Source organism: Carettochelys insculpta, chromosome 1, assembly GCF_033958435.1.
Source record: "Carettochelys insculpta isolate YL-2023 chromosome 1, ASM3395843v1, whole genome shotgun sequence".
NCBI classification, from domain to species: domain Eukaryota; kingdom Metazoa; phylum Chordata; order Testudines; family Carettochelyidae; genus Carettochelys; species Carettochelys insculpta.
Window position 1 is genome coordinate 52,212,698 of NC_134137.1, and position 19,805 is coordinate 52,232,502.

Here is a 19,805-nt window from a genome sequence, read left to right on the forward strand (position 1 = left end):
CAGACAGACCAGCCCCACCATTGTGGGCGAGGGGGAGCCACCCAGACCCCATGCCATCCCTGCTTGGGCCCACCACTTGGCCATCCACAGGTGCATCCAGGGTGGGGGAAGGAGGTGGGGGACGCTGCCCACACCGCAGCAATGCCCAACCTCGCTGTCCTGGTCCTGACCCACCTGCTCCAGCTGACCTCATTCAGATGGCCCTCATGTTGCTGGCCAGGGCCAGCCAGGAGGCGGCTGCAACCCCGCACCTTGTTGATGGCCCAGATGAGCTGCAGGGCAGCGGGGGCACACTCATGAGTGTGGCCTGGGGTGTGACATGCACACCCGTCTCCCTCATCCCCCGGTCCCAGCTAGGGATGTCCCACCAGTCCCCGCCCCTGTCCCCAGTGGGGTATGCCCCAACAGTACCCCTTGCTGGGGCGCCCCCAGCTCTCTGTTCCCCAGTTGTGGTGTGGGTGTGATCTGACCACGAGGACGGCCCCAATGGTGGCCCTGCCCACCCCGAACTGGTGGCCAACAGCTCAGTGGCTGTCTGGGGGTGGCCAGTTTCCACAGGACAATGGCCCCCTCTCCTGGAGCGGGATCGCCAGCCTCATGCGGGTGTTCCGGTGGTGGAAGACTGGGGCAAGCCAGTGGCACAACTCCAGGAATGTCCCCTTGGTCATCCGGAAGTTCTGTAGCCACCGGTCATCGCTCCAGTCCTCCAGCATCAGCTGGTCCCACCAGTCGCTGCTCGTGGGGAAGCGCCATATGCGGCAGATGACCTGGGGGACCAGGTCAGGACATTGCACCCTAGGGATGGCCTCCAGAAGGGTGGCTAGCTGGGTGGCCACCTGGAGCCACTGGCGCATTGTGGCCAGAACCACGGCCAGTGCACTGGCCACAGCATCAATGGGGTGAGGGAGCTGCTAGGGGTCCATGGGGGCCCAGGGTGCCTCCTCTGCTCACTCTCCCTGCATGCCTGGGGACAGGTTGCTGGCCCTCGGCACGTACAGGCCGAGGCTTGGGGTGGGAGGGGGAACTTTAAAAGGGCAGCGAGTGGTGATGCCAGAAAGGCTCGTCTGCCATGTGACCCTGCCCATGACACTTCCTGCCCCCGTTCTTTCAAAAGAGCGCTCTCGGATGTGTAGACGCTCTCTATCAAAAGTGCAGTGAAGGAAGTTCGAAAGGGTGGGTTGAATCTTCATTCCCCGTTGGGATGTGTGGATGCTAAATTTCGAATGGCCGTTTTTTGATGTTTGCTTTTGAAAGACATCCTTTCAAAATTTGGCTGTAGTGCAGACACAGCCTTACAATGATTAGTTTAGCTGATACTCTGGTTTCTTTTTATATATAATGCACCAGTTCACGGAGTTTGACCATTTCCAGAACTTTATCTCTATACCTCAATCTAGGACAAGATGAGCAGTTATATGATGTATTTGACAACTGATTACATCTATCAATCATGTACTGAACCATGTAAGGGCACATTTATACTGGAATCCTGGGTGGTGATTAGGGCCCTGCCAAATTCACAGTCCATTTTGAAATCATAGAATTTTTTCAATGGTAAATTTCATGATTTCAGAGATTTAAATATGAAATGTCACAGTGTGGTAATTGTAGGGGTCCTAACTCAAAGAGGAGTTGTGGGTGTGTGGTTGCCAGTTTATTATATGGGGGATGTGGTATTGCTACCCTTACTTCCAGCAGCAGCATTGACTTCATAGTCAGTCAGCTGGAGAGCAGCCGCTGCTGGCCAGGAACCCAGCTCTGAAGGCAGAGCTACTATCACCAATAGTGCAGAAATAAGGATGCCAAGGTGGAGTGTCGCCACCCTCGTTTCTGCATTGCTGCTTGCAGAGCTTGGGCCTTGGCTAGCAGCCACCACTCTCTGGCCACTCCTCTCTGAAAGTAGCAGTGCAGAAATAAGGGCAATATGGGACTGGTATTGCCACCCCTACTTCTGCCCAGCTGCTGGTGAGGTGCTACCTTCAGAGCAAGGCGTCCAGTTAACATTACTACCACCACTCTCCAATTGTCCAGTTCCCCAGGCACTGCAGAAGTCAGGCTGGCATCAATGTGAGCATCCTCGAATAAACTTGTGATCCCCCTGCAATTCCCTTCTGGGTCAGGACCCCCAGGGTGAGAAATTATACATATAATTATAATTAATTATACATATAATATGATGGGGGCAAATTTAGCTACAACAGATCAAGAAAGGGATCTTGGAATTATAGTGGATAGTTCTCTCAAAACATCCACGCAGTGTGCAGCAGCAGTTAGTAAAGCAAACAGGATGTGAGGAATAATTAAAAAAGGGATAGAAAAATAAGACAAAGACTATCTTACTTCCCCTATATAAAACTATGGTACGCCCACATCTTGAGTACTGCATGCAGATATGGTCTCCTCACCTCAAAAAAGATATGTTAGAAAAGGTTCAGAAAAGGGCAACTAAAATGATTAAGGGTTTGGAAAGGGTCCCATATGAGGAGAGGCTAGAGAGACTGGGACTTTTCAGTCTAGAAAAGAGGAGACTGAGGGGCGATATGATAGAGGTATATAAAATCATGAATGGTGCAGAGAAAGTGAATACAGAAAAGTTATTTACTTATTCCCATAATGTAAGAACTAGAGGACACCAAATGCAATTAATGGGTAGCAGGTTCAAAACTAATAAAAGAAAGTTTTTCTTCACACAGCGCACAGTCAACCTGTGGAACTCCTTACCAGAGGACGCTGTGAAGGCCAGCACTCTAACAGAGTTTGAAAAAGAGCTCAATAAATATTTGGAGGTTAGGTCCATACATGGCTATTAGCCAGGGCTAAGGTATGGTGCCTAGCCTTTTGTCGAAGGTGGGAGATGGATGGCAGGAGACAAATCGCTTGAGCGTTGTCTTCGGTTCACCTCCTCTGGGGCACCAGGCTTTGGCTACTGTCGGCAGACAGGATACTGGGCTAGATGGACCTTTGGTCTGACCCAGTATGGCCGTTCTTATGTTCTTATTAAACACTGATCCGCCCCCGTGAAATGTGCATAGCATGGGATTAAAGCCCACAAAAGGCCAGATTTCAGAGGAGGACACCAGACTTTACAGGCCATCATGTTTTGCAAGGCTGTGAATTTGGTAGGTCCCTAGCTATGGCTGAACTGAGCTAGTGTGGGTACTGGAGTGAAGCTACAGCAGAACAGGCTGTAGCATGGGCTAGACCAACAAGTAACTGCCCCAAGGTGCCAGGCTGGCTTGTGCAGCTCCTGCAGATAAACACACACTGCAGTGATTTCATTAGGACTGGTACCTGAGCTAGTTAGATGGCAGGTAGCACAGGTGTGTCTATACAAGCTACAATCCCACCCTGTGGTTACAGCACAGACATACAGCACTTGTTTGCAAGCAAGTGAGAAATGAAAGTGACTCTGTCATCAGCATTCACAGATCTCACGATCGGTTAAACAGCTCCATTTGCAGAGACTGGTAATAGCTGGTGTGTCACAGGGTGCTTGTAAATGTCTTGCAAAGGCCAGGCCCACAGAAGGTTTTCTGTATCTGTGTAGAACGAGCAGGACAAATAACAATCCCACACTGCAGATGCAGTTAGATTGATATTAAGCTGCTTCTGTTGGTACATTACAACTTATTCTCCTAAATATCAGCACCTTCTTGTCAGTGTAGTGACAGTTATCCGTCTGGAGATAAGATAGCGTGTGTAACAGTCTGTGACCTACCTCGTAATCTGACCCAGCCCATTGTAAAGAGAAGAGTCTCTCAGACAAGTGTGAAATGGAACTAACTGGAAGAATAGATGCCCCACCGTGGGGTACTGTTATTCCCCTCAGAATTGGAAGTTGGCAAAAATAGGAAAGTTTTAATTGTAATTTAAGCAATGTGTGGGGTGTGACAGCATGTTTGTTTCTCGACAGCAGGGAAAGATCCCAGCATATGGTCATTCTTTAGCTCTGCTGCTCTCGAAGTGAAACATTTCTAATTGAAAGAACAAAGAATAGCCAGCCCTGGGGGAGAGTAGAAGGAGAAAGAAGGGTGAATTAGCTTTTCAATCAGGGTGCAGAACTGGTCATACTCCATGCGGCTAGAGCAGGGTTGAGCAAACTTTTTACTTTGGGCCCCGCTTTTTGTCCCTGCAATTAGCAGGGCCCACCAATCTGGCTAATGTCCTCCAAACCGATGGAAATGTTGCTTATGTTGCTATTAAAAAAATCCTTTTCATCATGTGTAAGAAAACAAGTCTGTAGAATGTAAAAACATCATTCATTGGTATATAAATGTGAATACACAGACATAAAAAACAGTCACATATTTCAATATTTTAAATGAGATGGCTCAGCCTGAGACTGACATGAAGGGGCTGACATTTAGGAGAATAAGTTGCAATGTACCAACAGAAGCGGCTTGATATCAATATACTCAGGGATACAGAGCTGAGGAATCTGGACACATACATAGAAAAGATGGTCTTTGCCCCAGAGGTCTTACAACCTTATTTTTGGGTTTTTTCTCCATAGAGGAGAAATAAATGACCAACTTTCAATGATAAAGGTCTTCCATTCTTGGCTAGATCTATACTACTACCACGGAAGACCTACCCACTCAGAAGCAATCTTCCAGGGTTTTGTTTGTGCATGTGTGAAACGGTACTTTTCAGGGTCAAAGTCAACCCAGAACTCCTCGTCAACTTTCTTTTGTAGACGCAGACGTTGAAAGTTAACCACTGATAAGTCAATTTTAGCTATGCAATTGCATATCAGTGGTCGACCTGCTATGTCTTGTATAGACATAGCCTTTGAGAGCGCAGCTGGAACTGCTGCTTTGTGTACTTAAGAGTGTTGCTTCATTTGAGTTTCTGGCTTCTTATTGGCTACCAGAAGTGTGCAGATGCCATCTAGTGGGTGTCTGGGATAGGGCTGGGAGACACTAGCAAAGGATCAGAGAGGCAGCCTTGTTAGTCTGTAGCTTCAAGAACAACAAGAAGTCCTGTGGCACCTTATAGACTAACAGATATTTTGGAGCACAAGCTTTCGTTGGCAAAGAGATATACCCCTCTGAAATCCGCCCCCCCACCCCACACTCATGCATCCAATGCAGCGGATCTTTGCCCACGAAAGCTTATGCTCCAAAATATCTGCTAGTCTATAAGGTGCCACAAGACTAGCAAAGGAGGCACCAGAGAGATCAGCATGAGCAGTTGTGGCCTGCGGTGTGAAGAGGGTAGATCATTTTTCTCACATTTCATTACAAAGCGTGAAAGCTTCGTTTTAGCCAATTTCTAGAAAATGAGACATTTGTAGCTTTACATTGAGTTGCGTATCATATTATTGACCTGCTTTGCCGTAACACCTAAAGACCCCATTGTAAAAATAGACTACAAAGGTCTGGTTTACATTAGCGAATTAGGTCAAATATAGGTGACTTAGGTCTATTTTCTAAGCAATCAGGCCACACTACAGGATCCATTCTGCTGACGTTAAGGCTCCTAAGATTGACTTGTGTACATCTGCTTTTCATGAGGATTAACACCAAAATCGACCTTGCATGGTCAACTTTAGTGAGATGCAGATGAAGCATTGTGAAATTTGATGTTCCTGGAAGTCTCCTATAGTGCCCCAATGTGACCACAGTGGACACTACTTTCAACTGTGCAGCTCTCCTGGTGTTTCGAAGATGGCCCAGGAAAGTTTGAATTTCATTTCCTGTTTGGCCAGCATGGCTAGCAGACAGCACAACTCAGCAGCATATCTGGCTATGAATTCCCAGGGTCACAGATGAGCTCCAGCATGGATCGTACAGGAAATCCAGGACCTTATTGCAGTGTGGGTTGTGGGGGAGGGGGGGTATGAAGCTGTGCTGTGTCAAAGTTTGACTCAGACTCACAATTTATCAGACCACTCTGTTTTATTAGCAAAGCCGCTCTGCTAATACATTTAGAAGTGAGCCCCCCGAGTGGGGCTTGTGTCTCTTAATTTATACAGTTTTTTTGGAGAACAAGTTACAGAGAAGTTACAGACAAAAGAAGAAAAAGATTTTAGTCACCACCCTTCGAGATCCCTGAGACCAGTCACATATCTTCAGTTACCTGCCACCCTTAACAATCTCCTTTAACAGCTTCCAGTTAACTTAACTAATTGCCCTTCACACCTTCCATTCTGATGCCTGCTTCTTAGACGTGCTGGCTCCATCTTAATTGCTTCTCCATTCAAAAGCTAACTGTCCCTACGTGTGCTCCCTCAGATACTTTGTAACATGTTTTGGCATGCCCTCTCATATACAATGTATCCAGCATGTCCCCTTATACAACGTTATACTTATACAATGTTATACTTCCACAGCTGGCAGAACTATGAAGCAGCAAAGAAACACAGATATTTGTGCCAAGGTCTCACAGGGCATGGTGGGTAAAAGGTACACAAAAGACACCCAGCAGTGCTGCGTGAAACTAAAGGAGCTCAGGCAGGCAAACCAAAAGACAGAGGAACCAAATGGACATCCTATGAGCAGCTGCATGGAATTCAAGGGGTGGGGGGCCCAACCACTGTCCCCAGAGAGTCTGTGGACATCTCCCAAGAAATTCCCCGGGCAGCCTCTGGCAACAGCAAAGAAGACCTAGTTGATGAGGAAAAGGAGGAGGATGACAACAATCAGCAGGTGAACAGAGCATCTGATATCACCGATAGCCAGGACCTTTTTTAACTTTGGATCTCATCCCCACCTCCCAGGATATTTAGCAGCCAGACCCTGATGGCAGGCAGGGCACCTCTGGTGAGTTCTCATGTTTAATCTTGATAAAAATGGTTAAGCAAATTGGGTGTGACTTGTGGCAGGAGCTCTACCTACCAAGCCGAGGCCCCCTGGACCAACTTGTTAACATGTCTGGGGATGGAGCCCAATCCTCCCTGTGCATCTCCATAAAGCTCTCAGATGGTGCTCTTTAATTCTTTCCACGAGATTTTTTGGGAAGCCTGCCTTGTTCTGACCTCCACAATAGGACACCGTTTACAACAAGCCCCCTAGTAATTAATCTGGCATCATTGTACAACAGAGCAATGCAGCATATCGACCAGCCTTCTGCCCACATTCAGTCTGCATCCATTCCTTATCAATGTTTGTTATTCTGAGGAGGCTAATGCCTCTCTTGGTGACTTAGAAGGAGCAGGGGACGCAGTCACTGACAGACTTGCATTCCACTCTGAGGGATGCTTCTCATAGCAACAGGCTGACATTCCTCAGCCTGTGATGGCAAAATGTCTCTTGCCCTTGCTTACTCACCTCCGAAGCCCCTGCCATGAAGTCCTATACAGTCCCCTGAATAAAAACAATTAGGCTTGCAAAAAAAGTGTCTTTATTGCTTGGGTTGCACAGGGTCAGAGGTATTTACAGGCCAGCACACGTGACTGCCATGTTGCTGTCTGGTCATTCATAAAGCTGTTTTTCAGAGCCTTCCTGATCAGCAGTGCCTCTCGCTGTGCTCTCCTTATTGCCCTGTGGTCTGGCTGCTCATAATTACTGGCCAGATTAATCTGCCTCAGACCTCTAGTCTGGCATTACATTTTCCCCCCTTACTCTCACACAAATTATGGAGCACACAGCAGGCTGCCTCCAGGAGGGAAATGTTGCTTTCACTGAGGTCTGGACAAGTTAAGAGGCTCCTGAACCTACTACCATCCTGCACTTGCTCAGCCTGTAGTTGAACTACTCCTTATTGCAGTCCAGGATGCCTGCGTATGGCTTCATGAGCCAAGGGAGCAAGGGGTAAGCTGTGTCTCCCAGGATCACTATTGGCATCTCTACATCTCAAATGGTGATTTTCTGGTCTGGGAAGAAAGTTCCATCCTACATCTTTCTGAACAGACCAGAGTTCCTAAAGGTGCACCTTTCCTGACCATCCCACACTGATGTCTGTGAAATGACCCTTGTGATTCACCAATACCTGCAACACCATTGAGAAGTATCCCTTGCCATTTATGTGCTCTGTGGCCAGGTAGTCTGGTGCCAGGATAGGGGTGTGCATTCTAGTGCCTCACCACAGTTAGGGAACCCCACTGGGGCAAAACCGTTTCCTGCACTTTTCTCAGAGTCACTGTCTTTCATAGAAGAAGCGTATTGATTGTCTTGGCCACCTGGATGACAGCAGCCCATTCCACACTGATTGCCCACTGACCTGTAGTTGTCTGCTTCCCCAGAGCTATTGCCACTCACTTCTGAACTGTCAGAACAGGTCTCATTCTGGTATCATAGTGATTCAGGACAAGGGAAAGCAATTTGCAAAGTTGCATGAAAGTAGCCTTATGCAAGCGGAAGTTTTGTAGCCACTGCAGCTTATCCCACACCTGCAGAACAATGCAGCCCCACCAGTCTGAGCTAGTTTCACGGCAGCAGAACTGGCGCTCCGTTGTGTAAAAAGCATCGAGGGCAGCCAGCGTCCCCGCATTCTTCCTCTCAATTATTTCACATACGTGAATGTCTGTGTCCTCCTCGGAGTCTTCATCGCTCTGAAGGCTGCTTAGGCTCTGCACATATGGCAGCACAATACCTGTGATGCTCATAACACTTGCCACAGCAGCTTGAGGCCGGAGAGGTTCCGTACTAGCCTTGCAATGGCGTCCGCACAGATTTGAAAAAAGGCCATGAAAACACTTTTTGCAGTTGCTTTCCAAATGGATGGGAAGGAGAGAAAAGCACGATGGGAATCTGACGACACACACCCACAACTAGCCACAGCACTTTTTTGTTCTGTCCCACACTGGGAGCTTAGCTCAGAATGCACGAAGGAGGCAGGAACTGTGGGATAGATATCCGCAGAGCATTGCTGACAAAGTCAAAACTGCCCACCCTCCTGCAGACATACTCCATCAACCTCATGTGCCAGTGTGGACATCCAGCCTCAACTTCACAAAACTGAGTGCTGCAAAATCAACCTTAACAAATTCAACCTGTCTTCTTAGTGTATACGTGCCCAAAGAAACAGTCACGCTGGCATCTTGGCTTCTCACCAGTTGCCTTGAAACTCTGTCACTCCTTGGCAGGCTGTGGTGATGTGAGAATCAGGTTAGACTGGCTTGTGGCCTTTATATCTGTTCCTCACGCATGTGCACTACAAATCCTATTGGTCTTTAGGCCTATGGAAATGTTCTGAGTCCAGGAAAGTTATTGTTTGTCTTACAGTATGTGTCAGCTGATTAGCAGCCATTCAGCTGCATAGCCCCAAAAGCCTCATTTACCTTGGTACAAATCTGTGAGGTTCCCATGTCTAGTGAGTCATACTATGTAGGGCTCAGGGTGTTTTGTATTTGCTTACCCTTCAAGCTGTAGGGTGAAAATTCCTCAGGCAGGCCATGGTCTGTTCTAAAGACCCCCTATTCAATTCTTAAAGTCTGGAATAGGCCTATAATATAGAAACCCAGCTAGCACGAGTGGAAAAATACCTCGGAGGGACCCCTTCTCCTTTATCTCTCTCACCAGATACTTCACAGAACCCCCTTCTCCCTTATCTCCTTCACAATACCCAGAGAAGGGCAGGAAGGGTCTTGAAGTCTGAAGGGAGGAATAGCTGTTTCAGCAACTAAATTCCAGGGAGAGGCCCTGCATGTGGAAACCAATTGTTAGTGCTGTATGCTGTTAATGGCTTTTAATGACTTGTGCTTTAAATCTTCTAGCTAACTCCCCCAGAGGTGCCAGTGTGCAGACATCACCACATTCTCTATCCTAACACAACTGGTCATTGTATATCTGTTTTGTTTAACATGTAGAGGAAACCACCTGTACTAGAGATAAGATGCTCTATAAACTATGGGCGGGGATACTCTGTAACCTTTTTAGATTATTGGCTTACTGTGCTCATTTCGTCTTGCTGCTAGAACCTATCACTGGACCTAACCAGGTTACTCACAGAATCACGGGCAGTTTCTCATGCTCCTCTACTAACATCATATATGCCATCATGTGCCAACCATGCCCAGATGCTTTGTATATTGGACAGACTTCAAACTCCCTTAGACAAAGGGTCAATGGGCACAAAACAGACATCAAAACACTCCAGATCCACAAACCAGTTAGTCAACATTTTAATGGAATGGGGCATTCTGTCAATGACCTAAAGGTATGTGTGTTACTGAAGAAGAATTATTGCACCATTCTGGAAAGAGAAGCAGCTGAGCTGGTTTTTATATTCAAATTCGGCACATTAACACATGGTTTAAATCATGATGGGAACCTTCCGAGACACTATAGCTGCGTCTACACGTGCACGCTACTTCGAAGTAGCGGCACTAACTTCGAAATAGCGCCCGTCACGTCTACACGCGTCGGGCGCTATTTCGAAGTTGAAATCGACGTTAGGCGGCGAGACGTCGAAGTCGCTAACCCCATGAGGGGGTGGGAATAGCGCCCTACTTCGACGTTCAACATCGAAGTAGGGACGTGTAGACGATCCGCGTCCCGCAACATCGAAATAGCGGGGTCCTCCATGGCGGCCATCAGCTGGGGGGTTGAGAGATACTCTCTCTCCAGCCCTTGCGGGGCTCTGTGGTCACCGTGGGCAGCAGCCCTTAGCCCAGGGCTTCTGGCTGCTGCTGCTGCAGCTGGGGGTCCGTGCTGCATATACAGGGTCTGCAACTAGTTGTTGGCTCTGTGTATCTTGCACTGTTTAATGAAAGTGTGTCTGGGAGGGGCCCTTTAAGGGAGCGACTTGCTGTTGAGTCCGCCCCGTGACCCTGTCTGCAGCTGTGCCTGGCTCCCTTATTTCAATGTGTGCTACTTTGGCGTGTAGACGTTCCCTCGCAGCGCCTATTTCGATGTTGGGCTGAGCAACGTCGAAGTTGAACATCGACGTTGCCAGCCCTGGAGGACGTGTAGACGTTATTCATCGAAATAGCCTATTTCGATGTCGCAACATCGAAATAAGCTATTTCGAAGTTGGGTGCACGTGTAGACGTAGCCTATAGGGGCTCGTCTGCATACTTGGCTCAATCTAATTCTTGACCTTCCCCCCCAACCCTCCACTCTCTGATTTGCTCATCTTGATCATCTTTTTCTGATTTGTCCTCCTTGCTTACTGTTTTTGGTTCTCTGTGCCTTGAATATTGAGTCTGTTCTGGTCTGGCTGTGGTCTGAAGAAGTGGGTCTGTCCCACAAAAGCTCATCTAATAAACTATTTTGCTAGTCTTTAAAGTGCTACTTGACTGCTTTTTGTTTTTCTATCCAAGCGTGGGTGACACCCATGTTGTAGTTCCCCCCCACCCATCAATAATCTATATAATCAATTGTGACCTATTGTCTGGCAGTGCTTCACTGAGTCCTGATGGGCAAAGTGGCACTCCACCAGTGCTGTGTGTAATAAACCCTCCTGATTGCTTCCTATATGGTGTCCAGACTTTGTTCCAATAACTGGGGGCTCGTCCAGGATCCAAGCTTGTGAGCTGCCTGGGAGCCAGAGACTTAACATCCAAGAGAGGTGAGTATCCTTACTTTACCACCTCATTAAGCTAGGGATGTGGGTCTCTCTCTCTTCCTTCAGACACATCTTGGTTCCACTTTCCAAATCTAAAATGGGCAGAACCTGGACATGTGGGAGCCAAACAGAAGGGATATCCATGGAAAGGGGGACACATACAAGAGGCATGTATACTGTTCAGACTAAGGGGTTTTGTTATGGAGGGACTGGATAAACCACCAAGGATCAATTGAGCTGTACATTAAGCCCAGGACTGGCTGAGTACACAAGGCAGCAGGCAGTGTGAATTGGTGGTCCCACTTCCTCATTGCATGTAACATTGCAAGTCCTGACAGAAGCCCCCCCAACAGGCACATAATGTGTACACCTTCGAATAGTACAAGTCCCATTAAGATAATTTGTGGGTACCAAGGCCATGGTAAGCTGTATACAGAGAGGGAGAAGGGGAAGACGTACATTCCCAATTAAGGCTGGCCCAAGACTGTGGGACTTGCAACCACAGTGCTGGAGGGGGGAGACATATATCCCCATCCTGGCCAGCAAAGCTGTATACAGAGAGGGGAAGACACACATTCCCAAATAAGAGGAAAAAGAAAAGGGGAAGATGCACAAGCCCAAACAAGAGGCAAAAGAAAAAAAAACAAAGAAAACAAAGAAAAAGGGTAACACAGATCCCCAGATAACCGCCAAGGCAGGCAGAAGTCATGACATCTAAAGGGATAACAGGAGCTGACCCGCGAGGTTGTTTAGAGTACAAACCCATATGTGCTTGAGAGGCGGCAGTTAAGAAAGCAGGATGTGCCACAGCTGGATCTGAGGAGGATTTGATGAAGTGTTGGACGAATCAGAAAGGGGATAAAACAGATACGGCAGTAATAATATTATTGGACATACTAAAATTAAAGGAGAAAGAAATTGATACCTTGAGAGATTAAAACAATGCTCTGAAAAGTAAATGCCCACCTCAGAGTGAGAAAATCAAACTGCAAGAATCACAACCTCTGTGCCAAGAGAAACACCAAAGTCAGGGGAGAGGGAAGTCTCAGTTGGTGCTTGTACCACTGCTTCACTACCCATGGGAAGATTTGGCAACCCAAGCTGACCCTCTCCCCCTGCACCCAACTTCGTATGAGCAGGAACCAGCTCTAAACCCTTCCAGGAATGATGGCGGGGAGGCACAGAAGATAGCAACAGTGGGGGATTATGCACAGTGTATGGCCCCTGCTTAAATATATACTAGGAGAATAAGGAATGTTGGGGAAGACAGCACAGCTGATCAGGGATTCCACACAGAGACAGCGACCAGGGCAAAAGGATAGCTTGCGAGCAGCAGTTTTACTCACGTATGCTGCAGAAAGGAAGGACTTCAGCACAAGCAGCATGAGGAGGCATAAGCCAAACAGCTGCAGGCTGATTTGGAAGCATAAACAGAAGCATGTGCATGAAAAAGGACAGAGTATGTAAAGTAGGAAATTCAAGCCCAGGCTTTGCAACCAGCATGTATAATAATGGAGGGAAGATCCCTGCGATGGGTTTAACTAAGATTCAGTTTGCTGTAGTGGTCTGGATAGACACAAGGAGGGAAAGGAGTTGTAGCTTTATGTTACAAGTATAGGAGACAGGTAAAACAAGTTCAGCAAACAGAGCTGTGAGAAACAGTTTTCTGGACAGATGCCCAGCGTATAAGACCTTGAAGCAACTGTCCAGCTCTGAAAGCTGTTTGTCTGAGTTTTTTCCAATTAACTCTTTGGGGTATAGAGTATACGCTTACAAGCATTCAAGTTGTGAAGTCTTCATTTAAATTAACTGCCTTGCTAACAAGTGTTTGTATCAGAATCTTTCAACTTGCCCTTGTGGTGACAGGGAGTTTTGGTTTTTGTGCTGCCAAGCGACTGGCAATTAGAAACTATACTAATCTGTACTCCTCCTCCTTTGTGTTTGGAGCTTCTTTGCTTTGTGACCTGTCTGGAGCAATTTTGTTTGTCTGTCTGTCTGTTTGCATGTTTGTCTGTTAGTCTTGCTGGTGTATCCATAAGGAGTGGATGGATGCCTTCCGATCTGGACACCTGTCAGTGTCAGAGAACTGAAATTGTGTAAAACCTAAATAGGCTCACAGGGTTAAGTTTTCTCTTCTGTTGTAAAACTAATTAATTACAGAGGTAACATCAATATACAGAAATAATGAGTGAAATGAACTCGAAATCACTCACTAAGGGTTATGTCCAACATGATCACAGGGATTTGTGGGGTCTGCTAAGTAAAATATGTAAGTTAGGAGAAGGGTTTAACACCCAGCTGCCAACAGCTCTCAGCCTTAAGGTTAATCCTTGCTATCCCTACCCTGCCAAAGTGAAGGCAGGAATAGAGGGAGGAATCCAAGATTTACTAAAGGAAGGGGTCCTCATTTAGACCCACAGCCCCTTCAACAGCCCAAATTTTGCCATTTCTAAAGGTGAATAAGAAGTCCTGGTGGCACATTGTCAATGATAAAAAAAATAAACTCAGCAACCCTTCTGTGACTTCTGTAGTCGCCTTATGCCAAGTGTCTATCCTGGATGCAAGAAACAAGGAGAGTGACCTATTTGCTAAAGCCCAGGACAGGAGTATAGTGATAGGAAAAAACAGTAAGCCAAGGCATAAAAGATCCAAATTCCTGCAGTATTACTTGCAATGGCAATATCCAATAAAATGTCATTTTGTAAAATAAGCAAGTAATTCAAGGAAAGAGTAAATTAACCTTGCAAAGTTAGGAGGAAACTAAGCAGTTAAACTTTGTAAATTAACTTTGTAAAATGACATAAAGAACAATTCTTGGTTTCTTTGCAGCCATTCTAAGGAAAAATGGGCCCTTTTTCCAAAGGAGTGTCTGTAAATAAGCCAGGCTAAAAGATAATCAAATTTAAATCTCTATAATTCAGTAAACTTGCTAAAAGAAGTTAAGGGGTTTCTATTGGAATTTAACTTCCCCAAATGTATAAAAGGGGAATATAAACTGTGTACAGTAGTGTAAAACTAGTTAACATCAGTCAATGGCCGTGTCTACACGAGCCCCAAACTTCGAAATGGCCACGCAAATGGCCATTTTGAAGTTTACTAATGAAGCGCTGAAATGCATATAAGAATGGCCATACACATCAGGCTAATGAGCTGATGGGAATAAGGGGACTTCGAAGTAGGCGGGGTCCTTCCGAAAAGGGTGACCGGGCAAGCTATACCTGTCTTAAAGAACTGGAAGGGACCTTCAAAGGTCATGGAGTCCTGTCCCCTGTATGCAAAGCAGGACCTACACCATCCCTTGCAGGTTTTTTTTTTTAAAAAGGATGGAAGAAGTCTTTGTTCCAGATCCCTAAATGGCCTCCTCAAGGACTGAGCTCACACCCCTGAGTTTAAGCAGGCCAAAGCTCAAGCTGCTAAGCTACCCCTCTCTGTAAGTCTCTGCTCTATGCGTACATTCTTCAAAGGCCTGATGAAGAGGGTGGTTCCTGTTTAATGGTGGTTAGTTATCCTGATATGAAAGGGAGACTGAAAGCAAATTTGGTCCAGAATTCAGGTGTTGTAAAAGAGAGATTTTATAAAACTTTATACCAATGGAACCATTTAAATATTTTTAAAAATCTTTTAAAACAATTTACAAAATACTCCCCAGCAAAGTTTGCAATCAAATGGTACAGTGTCATATCAGTGCATGCAAATCTAAAGGAAGACAGGGCTATTCATGGCAACCAAGGTCTGCAGAGTCAGGTGGGGGGGCATTATGGGTCTTGGTTGGTGGGTCCCCAGGCATTCCTCTGACTACAGCCACCACTCAACAGCTCACTGGTACCAGAAGAGGATGTGGACTATATCTCACCGAAGGCAACATATACTAAGCCCAAAGAAGACACAAACAATTGTTCAAGCAGCTAGGTGAATTTCTGGATGGCTGCTACAATAGACATCACCTTTTGCCTGACTCCTGAGCCTTGTCTTCCTGGTTCTGCCTTCCTGTCTTAGTCAAGATCCCTGATTCTGTACACCCTGCCTCTGACTCCAGCTCTGGCCATTGGCTTGAGTCCTGACTTTTTCCCTGACTCTGAATTCCAGTTTTAGAGCCTGGCTCGCAAGCTGCACTCTGACCACTTGGATTATTCCCTACTGCTCTGACCAGTAGGTCAGGCTGCCTACACCCTCATCCATGAGACCAGGCCTCCCGCTGGCTTCTTTGCAAAGAACAGAAGGAGGGGAGAGTGGGAGGGGCAGAGGAGAGGAATGAGGAGGCTATGGAGAAGGGAGAGCAAAGGATGGGCAGGGTTCTCCCATCATTGCAGATAGTCAACTTTCCAGACAGGTAGATAAGTTAACTGAAGAAAGTTTCCGTTGACCTAGTTACCCTATTTACACTGAGGGCTGGGTTGGTATTGCTACATCTCTCAGCCGTAGATCTATCTGTGGGAGTTCCTTGTGCAGACCAGCCCTATCATGGTGCTTCTCTATCTTAGTTTTATAAAGTAACCCCTTTCCAAAAAAAAATTAAGTACCTCCAGATTTCTCTCATGCACCCCTAAGCGTAAGTGTGCCCCTGATTGAGAAATATGGTACTAATGTAATCTGAGCTCTTGAAACAAGTGCCATGCAACCTTTCCCGATGGCTGTACCCTTTGCAGGAGTCAGATTTGCTTTGTGTACTATCAAGTTACACCTCACATGAAAACTACTCACTTGCAAAAACATCACAGAAGACTACTACTGAAAACTTGCTGACTTTCTACCATCTTATTATCAAATAAATGAACTGGAAGAGAAATGTTGTACTTACATTTCAGTATTATGCATATGAAGCAGTAGAAACAAGTAACTGCTGTCTGAATGAACTTTCAGATTGTCCTTACTTAGCCAGTGTTTTTTTCATGCAGCCTGTTGTAAAACTAGGCAAATATCTAGTGTGACCGTATCTCCCCCCGGCCAAATATGGGACATGGAGAATGACCCCCATTCTGGCCAAAATGGGATGGATGGTCAACCTATCTGTGGCACCAGGAACAGGGCTGCTGCCTCACCAGTGAAGCTCCTGGCTTCCCGGAGCTGCGGGTGGCAGCCTGTGTGACCGCCCAGGTCTAGCTCTCAGCTACCCCAGCTGGGGGAAGCCAGGCGGCTCTGGCTCCAAACCCACTGCAGCCACAGCTCACCCCCCACGTTTCACACCCCCCACTGCTCTGGCTCCAGCTGCTCTGCTCCAACCCGCACCTCCCAGCCCCAGTTCAACCCCTAGAGGCTCCAGCTCCAGCAGCCCTGCTCCAACCCCCCTCGCCTCAGCTCCTGCTCCAACCTCCATGGCCTGGTTCAATCTTCCGGGGCTCTGGCTCCTGTTCCGAGCCCTGAAGTCCCGCCCCTGCTCCAAGCCCCACTGCCCAGGCCCTAGATCTAACCCCATTAATGCCTCCATTCACACACACACGCCATGGCTCTGGTCTCAACTTCTGCAGGTCCACTCAACCCTCCGTGCAGCTCCTGCTCCAAGCCCCATGGCCTTGGCTCAGCTAGAGACCCTGCTGGGGGCAGCCAGGTAGCAGCTGAGTTTCCATGCAGTCTGGCTCCCAGCTTCTGGCTCCCCCAGCTGGGGGAAGCTGATGAACCACTGTGAAATACAGGGTAATGAACCCCTTTTGCAAAAGAAACCGGGGTGCCAGAATGGCGCCCGAAATACGGGGCTGTCCCGCTGAAAACAGGATGGATGGGCACTCTACAAGTATCGAAATGAGTTGAAGTGGAATGAGAAGACCGTGGTGTACCCCCAAGGGCACACGTACCCCTGGTTGAGAAACACTGGTCTACAATAGAGTCTAAATCAAGAGCACAGGAACTTCAGTAGAAGAGGTGGGGGGCATGAGGCCCTTCCCCTCTTTATGGCCCTGCCCTGGCTCCTCTCTCTTCCCTCCGAGGTCCCACACACAGGCCAAGCCAGAAGTCAGAGCTGGGCAGCGGTGAGAGCTGCCCAGGGAACCCAAGATGCTGTGGAGAGCCCCAGATGCTCCACCTGCCCTTGGGCAGAGGTGCCAGGGTGCCCAAGAGCAGCCCCCCAGCCTATGTCCTGCTCCCTGAGGTATAGAATTTTTGGCTTCCATGCCCTTCCTATTCTCCTGAGAAACACCACTGTGGTAGTATGATGTGTCTTTTGATGTATAAGGAGCGTCTCAGAAACAGACTAATGTCTTCTGCAGGCTGAGCAGAGGGTTCCCTGTACAGCTTGACAGTGTTTTGTAGTCACCACTGGGAACAGTTCCAACAGACACCCAAGTACTTGCCAATATTGGTTTATCTTTTTGTTTTTGCCATCTCACAAGGGGTTTGTGTTTGGCACTCACCTGACTGCATTACAGGGCAATCTGCTGCCTGAAAACCAGCCAGAGCACCGTGAAACTAAACACACTGGATGGTGCTTGTTGCTGGCATGAGGCCAGTCCTGTTTCAGTAAGAAGGTTAGTCATGCTTTTTACCAGAAATGCCTTCAGTAACCACCAAGTATTTGAGAGGTTTTTTTTCCCCTCATTTCCTTTGTGTGTTGTTTTTGACTTGAACAATTTTTTACTCTCAGAGGAACCTCAGCTGTTACTAACTGAGCCTGTGCTTCACAGATACATACTCCGCTAATGTAATGCAATACACTCAGCCATGACAAAAGTGTTAGCACATCTGGCTCCCAAGGTCTCTCTTCATCCAGCAATGAGCGTCTCCTGTTTCTTTCCCATCAGTTGTCTGTCTTCTTAAAGGGATACTGTCATGATTTTTAAAATGTCCTTGTTCTACTACAGGTTGAACTTCTCTGGTCCACTGCCCTCAGGACCTCACCAGTGCGGAAAGAGGAAATATACTGGACCACAGGAGGTCAATATTATCTAGCACGTTACCAACACCTCCACTGTTTACTGGGTCTTAGAAGACGTTTAGGGGTAAATTACAGCTAAATAACAGCACAGAGCGCTGAGAGACAGGACTGGTGGCTGGAAACAAACTTTATGGGACCACAGGAAACTTGGCCACGCCCATGATAAATGGTCATTGGGCTAAATAAATCACGCCAGATTACGGATGCTGCCGGACGAGAGAGTGTTGGATTAGAGAGGTTCAACCTGTAGTGACATTTCAGATTATTAGAACTGAATATTTTGTTGAAAATCTTATTTCATTAAGTCTGGATAATGGAACTAGACTGGCCAGTTTCATTTATGTTCAGTCAGGTTCACTTTCTTGTTCTTACAGTGGGTCCTCAAACTATGGCTCTCTGTGGGCCCCATAGTCCTTATCGGGGTGAAAGTTACTTATATTTCTTACAAGTACTGTCATATTGCAACACTCCCCGGGGCGGGGCCCGGGGGGATCAGGGCATTGGGTTTTTGGGGGATTGCCATACAACAATACCCGTAAGAAATTTAACTGTGGGAGAGTGCAGAGGAGCTCAGGGCAGAGGGTTAGCAGGTGTGTGGTAGGGCTCAGGGAAGGGGGCTGGAGGTGTGGGGCGCTCAGAGCAGGAGGCTGAAGAGGTAGGGTGATCATGACAAGGAGTATGGGGTACAGGAGTCAGGGCAGGGGGCTGGGGTGGTGGTGGGGGATCCAGGAATCAAGGCAGGGGGTAGGGACAGGTATGTGTAGGTTGCAATGTGGGGTCAGAGGGCTCAGGGCTGGGGAAGTCCTGGTTGGTGACCTTGTTCCACGTTGCTCCTGTTTCCAGCCAAATGGGAGCAGAGGGGGCATGGAAAGGGACCTAAGGGTGCAGGGACTGCTGCAGCACCCCGGGCTCCTGGCCCAGTTCCTGCGATCCCATTCCTGACCCTGTGTGCTAGGATCCTGGCTCCTGGCCCTGCATGCCCAGCACTCTGCTGCCGGCCCCGCATGCCCAGAGCTCTTCTGCTGCCCCTGTGTGCCTGGGGCTTTGCACCCAGCCTCAGGTCAGGGCAGTGATGAGGGAAGAAGGACAGGTGGAAGGTGGTTGTGTGACAGCCCACTCCCAGCCTGCCACGTTCTTACTGGGGCCCCACACCAGGCTGTACTGGCTTGCTTTCGCCTCTGCCTTACATGCAGCAAAAAGCATTTTGAGATTGGAGCAGTGCGGGGTGTAGAGGGAAAAGGTAACTGAAGCTTTGTCTTCATGTCAGTAGACTGGAAAGGTCGGAAAACACCTAGCATACCACGGCTGCGTTTAGAATAGGGAAAGTAGATCGTATAATCCACCCAGAAACAGGCTCATACCAACGTCACTTCATTTTCCCTCCCTGCCATTCTGACTCTTCTGTTTCGCACACCTGTTGCATGTCGTCATCCACCAAGACTGTAAGCTCGAAGGTCAGGGACAGTCTTTCTGCTACATTTGTACAGCA